This window comes from Sitophilus oryzae, unplaced genomic scaffold (genome assembly GCF_002938485.1).
Source record: "Sitophilus oryzae breed Bouriz unplaced genomic scaffold, Soryzae_2.0 scaffold_1420_pilon_pilon, whole genome shotgun sequence".
Classification (NCBI taxonomy): Eukaryota; Metazoa; Arthropoda; class Insecta; order Coleoptera; family Curculionidae; genus Sitophilus; species Sitophilus oryzae.
Genome location: NW_022146083.1, coordinates 1,103,241 through 1,113,224, shown reverse-complemented (window position 1 = coordinate 1,113,224; position 9,984 = coordinate 1,103,241).

Sequence of the window (9,984 nt, the reverse complement as noted above, 5' to 3'; positions counted from 1 at the left end):
ATGATTTTTCGGTTGGAGGGTATAAATTCATTATTAAATATCATTATTATCATCAAAAAAGAATATATTAAAACGGAATTATAACGAGAAAACTTCACTGGACTGGGTCCTTTCGAACTGGATGGAATGTGTGCATCAACAGTTTACCATTATCTGAAGAAGTATGATTTTTCGGTTGGGGGTATGAATTCATTATTAAATGTCATTATTATCAATAAAAGAATATATTAAAACCGAATTATAACGAGAAAACTTCACTGGACTGGGTCCTTTCGAACTGGATGGAATGTGTCCATCAGCAGTTTACCATAAGCTGAAGAAGTATGATTTTTCGGTTGGAGGTATAAATTCATTATTAAATATCATTATTATCATCAAAAGAATATATTAAAACGGAATTATAACGAGAAAACTTCACTGGACTGGGTCCTTTCGAACTGGATGGAATGTGTCCATCGGCAGTTTACCATTAGCTGAAGAAGTATGATGTTTCGGTTGAGGGTATAAATTCATTATTAAATGTCATTATTATCACTAAAGAATATATTAAAACAGAATTATAATGAGAAAACTTCAATGGACTGGGTCCTTTGGAACTGGATGGAATGTGTCCATCAGCAGTTTACCATTAGCTGAAGAAGTATGATTTTTCGGTTGGGGGGTATAAATTCATTATTAAATATCATTATTATCATCAAAAGAATATATTAAAACCGAATTATAACGAGAAAACTTTACTGGACTGGGTCCTTTCGAACTGGATGGAATATGTCCATCAGCAGTTTACCATTAGCTGAAGAAGTCTGATTTTTCGATTGGGGGTATAAATTCATTATTAAATATCATTACTATCATCAAAAGAGTATATTCAAATCGAATTATAACGAGAAAACTTTACTGGACTGGGTCCTTTCGAAATGGATGGAATGTGTCCACCAACAATTTACCATTGGCTGAAGAAGTATGATTTTTCGATTGGGGGGTATAAATTCATTATTAAATAACATTATTATCATCACAAAAATATATTAAAAACGAATTATAACGAGAAAACTTTCTTTGACTGGGTCCTTTCGAACTGAATGGAATGTGTCATGTTATGTATGTAACTATTACTTATTGCATCTATTACTTACAGACTACACAAAACAAATTGTTGGTAAGTAGCAGCTAGTAGTAGTCAGAGATATAGATGTAGTAGTATTTTGATTTAATGGTCACAGCTATCCGGCCGGGTAATAGAATTATCGTTTATTAATAAAAATTAAAAAAAAACATAATAAAATTATTAAGCAAATATAGTATACGGTTTTATATTAACTCTAATTTAATTGAAGTTTACAAAAAGCTTTCATAAAAAAGATATATCCTTCAAATCCTTCAATTTAATAGCTGTTGGTTAGAAGTTTTACTTCAAATTTGCGCACATAGTACACTCACACAATTTTTTTTATAGCCGGTTTTAAAAACTAAACCATTTTTCTTGTTTCTCCCCCTTAATCTAAAGACGTTCCTGGACGATACAAATCTCCCTCATATATAATTTTGAGCTTCAAACTACCCTAAGTATATTACATACGCGATCTATCTTGCAAAGCCCATAGAGATGAGAGAACAACCCTAATGACTTATTTATAGTTTGGAGGAAATTACTCCCAACCTCAAAACTCTGCTAAAGCTTCTTTGAATTTCAACCCTCTAACCTTTTCTGACCCAAAATATGAGTTTTAGTTAATAAATCAGTTTTCCATATGTTACATAGATAACCTTAATGCAAAAACAATTAGAAGCTTTATAAAGAAATTAAAATTTCAGTAAAAGAGAGAAAGGGTGGGTATACAGGGTGTTCCAGGCTGAGTGTGCATTAGAAGATCTAGAACGGAGATTTTTTGCACATTATTGTTTTTGACTATTTTCAATATGGCGGCACTTCTGGAAATACCGGAAGTTGACAGCAACTTTCTTATTTTAAATGGATACCCCCATTTTTTATTACATACGTAAATTCTCTGTAAAATTTTATGCATTTTGGTATCAAACCCTCTATACCTAACATTAACCGTTTTTGAGAAAAAAAATATTTAAATTTTTGGGAGGAAAAAAATTGCCTGTCAAGAAAATTTGTATAGCCTAAACGTCAAATTTATTGATTACCAGAGCCACTGTGATATAAAGAGAAGACATGTGGCTAACTATTTCAAAAATTAAATTGTTTGAATGTCATATAATATTGGCCATAGCTGTCATGGAATTGAGAGATTCAAAAATTATCATAAATATTTTTTTTTCAAATGGGCACCCGCTTTTTCTATTTCACTAGTAAAAGGGTTTTTCAATTCGTTACTCTTTAACTGTACAGGGTGGACCATTTTGGTTGTTTCTATAGGGTATCTAAAAAACCGTGAGAAATATTCAAATTTTGATACTGCAGTCTCGGGTTCGTTTTCTGAAAAAATTACAATGGCGCAAACGGATCGTTGCTATCTTGATCGGTTTCGAAGCTACAGGGGGATTCTCAATTTTTGTACTTTTTGAAGATGTTCGATAGTTTGTTTATTTCAGCAACCAAGGAAAAATGGATTATACATTCTAAAGGCACTTTTCTGTGTAGAATGCAGCGGCAGGGATTCTCAAATTTTGTACTTTTGTAGATGTTCGATAGTTTGTTTATTTCAGCAACCAGGGAAAAATGGATTATACATTCTAAAGGTATTTTTCTATGTAGAATGCAGCGGCGTAGTCAGACTTTTTCGAAAAAATATTTTTTGAGATATTAACTATACTTGTGTTTTTTAAATAGAACCCCCTGTATATTTTCAAATTTTCTTATTCAGCTTGGCATGGGCTTCTCGAAAATATAAAACACTCTATATTTATTTTCACTATTAACCTCAACATTTTAAATTTTTCTTAAAATCTCCACTTAGTAGATAGTAGGCCGCGCCGAGTAACAAAAAGTAAACGGTTGTCATGGTGATACCAAAACGGTTGTCATGGTGGGACATACCTTTGATGGATGCGTGACATTTCATCTCAACAGATTGAAGTGCGTGTATTTAAATAATAAAAAAAATGAGTAAATTTGAAAATTTTGAGAAATATACTATGTTAGAACGTTATATTGAGTCTAACAAACATAAGCAAATGGCAGCTGATTTATATTTTGGGCGGTATCCAGAGCGCGAGCTACCAAACCCAGCCATTTTTAACAGGTTAGAAGATAGTTCAATCAATTTTGGATCTTTTCAAAACCGCGTCTGAAAATCATCAGAAAGAAGATGAATAAAATCAAATATTAATGTTTATTAATGTCCTCAGAGCCCGTAACACTAGATCCAACAACATCAAGTATAGTTATTGAAATGCTGTTAGTGGCAGCGGCGACATGCGGAGACGGTACCAACTCTGTCTAAATAATAATGGACAGAAGTCTGAACATTTAATGCAGTCTTTGTGTTTTTATTTTTTATATTAACTGAAAAGCCCGCTTGAAGTAACCTCTTGAGTTTATACTAAAATATATTCTTTTGTTTCTGTCACACTTATTTTTTATTTGCTTCGTATTGTTCGATTTTATTTAATTGCTAATTCATGTATTCGGCTCCGAGGATATTAACATATTGACTTTCTTCATCATATCTTTCTGATAATTTTTCGGACGCGTTTTTGAAAAGATCCAAAATTGATTAAACTATCTTCTAACCTTTTAAAAATGGCTGGGTTTGGTTGCTCGCGCTCTGGATACCGCTCAAAATATAAATCAACTGCCAGAGCTATTTGTTAGACTCAAATATAACATTCTAACATATTATATTTCTCAAAATTTTTAAATTTACTCATTTTTATTATTTAAAATACACACACTTCAATCTGTTGAAATGAAATGTCACGTATCCATCAAAGGTTTGTCCCGATCACCATAACAACCGTTTACTTTGTTACTCGGCGCGGCCTATCTACTAAATGGATATTTTAAGAAAAATTTAAAATGTTGAGGTTAATAGTGAAAATAAATATAGAGTGTTATATATTTTCGAGAAGCCCATGCCAAGCTGAATGAAGGAAATTTAAAAATATACAGGGAGTTCTATTTAAAAAAAAACATAAGTATAGTTAATATCTCAAAAAATAATTTGTTCGAAAAAGTCTGACTTTTTACACCGAAAAGTGCCTTTAGAATGTATAATCCATTTTTCCGTGGTTGCTGAAATAAACAAACTATCGAACATCTTCAAAAAGTACAAAATTTGAGAATCCCCCTGTAGCTTCGAAACCGATCAAGATAGCCACGATCCGTTTGCGCCATTATAATTTTTTCAAAAAAAGAACCCGAGACTGCAGTATCAAAATTTGAATATTTCTCACGGTTTCCTAGATACCCTATAGAAACAACCAAAATGGTCCACCCTGTACATGTTACTCTACCTAAAATAAATCGTTTTTAAGTTATTTAACATTTAGTTTGAAAACGTATATTTTTCTTGATTTTGTATATCCTTATCCTTCCTTTGACATTAAGTGTCAAACAGTCAGACAATTTATTTCCATCTGTCAGAAAAAGAATTATTTGAATTTCCTGTATTATAAATACTGCCTGTTAATAGTTTAAAAAGTGTATTTATAAAAACATATCTCGTATTTTCGCTCTTTAGTGACATCTAATAGTTGATATTATTAATAATTTACCGCATGATAAAAAAAGAGATCTATTGTTTTACATCATTTGACGTTTAAAATCATAGGCTACTGGTGGTTAAAATGAATAAAAACATGCTTTAGATAGTCTGTACTTACTTTGCTATAAATATGCTAATCGTAAATCATACAGAATGTTCAAAATTCTAGGCAAAACTTTTTAAAATATAGAATATATTTTCTTGGTTTTTCTAAACGGAACCTCCTGTATATTATTTTCTCAGTAGACGAAAAAATAAAAAAAAATGAACATTTTTAGTATTGGAGCATTTCAAAATTGAAATACTGCAAGTTTTTGATAAATTAACTGCATCATTTCGGTCCCAAAACTGCGAAAACCAATCGGCAGACGATTAATAATCGCTTTATCAGCGAATATAGGTTCAGAAATGCAGGAAATGCGTAAGCGAACTGATAAACCCAATCGATTCCTACTGTTTATTAAAATAGTGTTTCCCCTGATACGGAGCAGCAATATTGTTGTCGAAAAGCGTGAGTAATATGTTTGGGATATCTCACATTGCCAGGGGAATTCTGGTGAACTCGCCACAATACAGTGAGCAGTGAAACGTGGTGAAATTGACAAATGACCTGGATTGTAATTTTGTAATGCCAGCTACACACGTATACTCCGGTCAATTTAAACATTTTAATCTATCACAACTCCGACAAAGGTGAATTTTGGTAGAGACCTTGGGTTTACCATTATAAAGAAAAAGCAAAAAAGTCCGTATCGATTCCACGTCTGTTTTAAATTTATTTATATTAATATATAATTAAAGTTTTTAAATATTTTCAAATATTTTAGAATCTACTAATAGTCCTCTACCAAGTAGCAACCAACTGATATTGTACCGTTTAACTATAAATTACAGATATAAATTTTCACAATTTTTGATATATGATTCCCATTTTATTAAATGTATATATGTAACTGATACGTATAATAAATTACAGAACTTTTACAGTAAACAATATCTGCAAAAACTGAGTTATATTTTAAACGAGATTTGTTATACATCAAAATTTATATAATTTGATATATTTTCAAAACGCCATTGCATAAACTTATTGAAATAAAATGAAAATACCAAATAAAACCTAGTTTTTAAAAGGCTATATTTAAATTCGAAAGATTTTAACATTTAACAAAAAATTAACGGATACTAATATAACAGATAGATTATAATTAAATTAAATAAATAGATAAACGGAAAACATATCTAATAATTCATTGTCATTGTAAGCACTAAATGTTTTAAATCATACTTTATAATGCTGTCGAGTATCTATCACAGCATTGATTACCAAAAATTGCAAGAAATAAGTTTTTAAAAATTTTCTTTTCTTCTAATTATAAAATAGGTAAAATACACGAAATGAAAAAAGTGAGAAGTATTGCAATAAAATGAAAGTTGAAAAAAAAACGAAAACATTTTATAAATATTGTTTTATTATTAAAAAGTAGAAAGTTTTAATGATATTCAAATATTTTGAAATATAAAAATAGTAGTCCACCTGACACAGTACCTTTTTCTAAAAATTAGAAATATAATTTCTCGTAATTTTATAACATACGAGACACATTTTGTTAGTCTAATATAACTAATCCGTATACTAAATTGCAGATCTGATAACTGTAAATATAAAAAACATAGTAACACAAACTCCTAATTAGAATGAACTAAGATATAAATAATAAATGTCTCCCAAGAGACATTTTTAGCCAAACAACTTTCCAGACAGTCTAAAAATAGATATATTACATAACCAAACATCTAAATATGTTGCTATGGAGAGTCAAACTGACCCAGAAAATAGTAGTTACTTGCTATGATTTTAAAATATGCAAACTAGGATATTTTTTGACATAATACTAATTAAATAACATGTTAATAACAAGAAAAATAATAAACTGTGTTTAAAGCTTAACATAATAAATTTATTGTTGTAATAATCAAAATAAGTGATGTAGAGATAATTTACAATAATAAATTTGTTGATGCAAAATTTGCAATCTTTTTGGTAGAACGCTGCTGTGAGAATTATGTCAAAGCAAAGAAAGGGTTACATAACCCAACATTTCAAAATCTAAATGATGTATTTATCACAAAAGCTTGGGAAACTGAATTTACATATTTCAACTTTGAAGAGTTAAAGAAACAGTGTTAGTGTACGATAGTTAATAATAAATATCTGAACATTTGCAAAATATTATGTGACATTTTAATCAAAACATTCAGTTGTTTTGAAATTTACTCCTCCAACGTTTGAATATATCCCCCAAAACAAGAATACAGAACACAAAGCAAAACATTAAAATAACAACGAACCTGTAACACTCAACAATGACATGCTCGGCTCCTCCAGCGTAGCGTCCGGCAGCGGCCCCCCTTTGGGGCGTCGCCTCCCCACCGAAGCGGCCCTCTTGGACCGTCCCTGTGGCCGCCTGAGATCGCGCGACGTCACCCGCGCTCATTCACTCAGAACAACAACGGCACGACGTCGACCACCGTGTGAGGCGTCGCGGCGACTGGATGGCGTCGGCCCTGGAGGCCCGCGACGTCCGCTCCTGGCAACGATATCGGCCATACTGGGCTCCGGACCCGGTAACGGCACGAGCGGAGGCGATGGTGGCCGAACGAGGAGGTTTGGGGAGAGTGCGCAGTCGGTGGGATCGGTGGGGTGGCGATATCAATGTCGGTCAGGATATATTCCAGATTTTTTATCGGCGAGAGGGAAAGATTGGATCGGATTATTATTATTCTAAAGCTTATATTTACGATAAAGGCCGAATATGCGTGTCTATGCCGTCTAATATATGTTTATTCGTTTTATTTATGTGCCTTATCCTCGAAAAACGTTGGCTACCGTCAATGATATTTGTAATATCTCATAAGTTGTCCACAATATTCAAGTTTTCTGGTCTTTATGATTATTATCGTCACGGTACGCTTATTCACCATCTCCATTCAGCATATCGTTGTCTTCAAAACGAACTTTCATAACTAACATTTTGGAAATTTTACAGCAGAGTGAAAAAAACGTCTTTCAGTGTGATCTCAAAATACTTTTTTTACACTTACTGTTGCAGTTACTGTTACAGTTATTGTTAAAGTTACTGTTACAGTTATTATTACAGTTACAGTTACAGTTATTGTTACAGTTACTGTTACAGTTACTGTTACAGTTACTGTTACAGTTACTGTTAGAGTTACTGTTACAGTTACTGTTACAGTTACTGTTACAGTTACTGTTACAGTTACTGTTACAGTTACTGTTACAGTTACTGTTACAGTTACTGTTACAGTTACTGTTACAGTTACTGTTACAGTTACTATTACAGTTACTGTTACAGTTACTGTTACAGTTACTGTTACAGTTACTGTTACAGTTACTGTTACAGTTACTGTTACTGTTACTGTTACAGTTACTGTTACAGTTACTGTTACAGTTACTGTTACAGTTACTGTTACAGTTACTGTTACAGTTACTGTTACAGTTACTGTACAGTTACTGTTACAGTTACTGTTACAGTTACTGTTACAGTTACTGTTACAGTTACAATTACTGTTACAGTTACTGTTAGCCTTATATTACTAAAGAGGTCATGATAAATTGTTGGAAACTATTTTCAAGTACCTAGAACGGCCGCTAGAGGGTAAGTTAGAAACAATGGAACAAAAAGTTGGAAAAAATGGGATGTTTACAAAATATTGCCTAGGTAAGGGTTATTATAAATAACTGCGTCGTAATCTTCAGGATTCACCACTCCATTTTGCCCTATCGGCTTAAAATGAAGCGGTGGAAGAAAGTTAAATCTAACTCCGAACTGGGTTATCGAAATTCAACTAGTGAGATTTTGTTTAAAAGAACATTTCTTACTGTATGTTATAACTTAAAATAATAATAATAATAAATGCATTTGACAGTAGACGCTAGGGGTATGTAAACAAACCTATATTATTATGTTATTTTATTAACGTTAGTTACTAATTTATTATAAACAAACTAACTGACACGGCAAACGTTGTTTTGCTATATAAATATTTTTATTTTTTTTTACAGTCGTTTTTATTCACGAGGTTGAAAATTATTGAATTATTAAAGAAAGGTGAACATTTAGGGTTGTATGTATTTTTCCACATCATAAAAAAATAAAAATAAAAAATTTTGTTCAAAAAATTAAAAAAGAAATGAGGTGTACCACCCTAATCACTTAGAGGTATAAAAATTAGATAACAACCTATTCTCAGACCTATTAAACATACATTCATCAAAATTGGTCAAGCCGTTTTAGACTTGTATATTTTCTAAAACTATGACACGAGAATTTTATATTATTAGATACTAAATATTTCACCAATCCTGCATACATTCCTGCAAACTTCACCACTAAATATATTCCTCATTAAAAAAAGCACCCTCAAATGAAGAACCCTATAAATATTTCATAATTTAAACGACCTATTTACGTCTCTCTCTCCTTCGTTGCTACGACTTCCTGCAGGTGCATCGGCCTAATGCACCTGCAGGACGATGGCAGGACGAGGCGCAATACGATGCGCCTACGAGGGCTGTAAAGGGGCGAGGTCAAAGGTCAAAAACCGCCCCTTGTTTTATATTTTGATATTTAAATTGCAATTTTATTCGGACGTCATATTTTAGAGTGTTTGTCGAAGAAGTATAAGTTATAGTAAATTAACTTCATGCGAAAGACTGTGTAGTTAGCAATATCGTCATCATAATGAGACAAATTATGTAAATAATGTGTTTAATCTATGACAATGTCATTATGACACATTTAACATTGTCATTTGGATGTTATTATGGCTTTTATAATAGCACTAGTGCTATTATGGCTTTCATAATAGCACTAGTGCTATTATGAATTCATAATAACACGCAAATTTTAAAATAAGAAACAAGCAAAAAAAAGTACCTAAATACGTTTATTTATTGTAAACATTAATTATAATATCAGTACAATTCGTTAAATTAATTCCAGACGATGACAGGTGAGTTGAATTTTTAGAAAGTAAATTTATTTCCTGAGTGCTTGAACTTGTTGAAGACCCATCATTGCCAGAAATGTTACCCAAAATATTACATGACACTTTTTTCTTATTTTCTTTGGAATTTTCTATATAGCACTCTGGCACTGTGTTAGAGCGCCATCCACCATGTCTTTTAACAGTTAATAAATCCACTCCTGAATCTGCAAGCAACAACGCAGACGATCTACAGAAACAATGTCCAGTGTATTGTTGTGGATTTGGCAGACTTAAG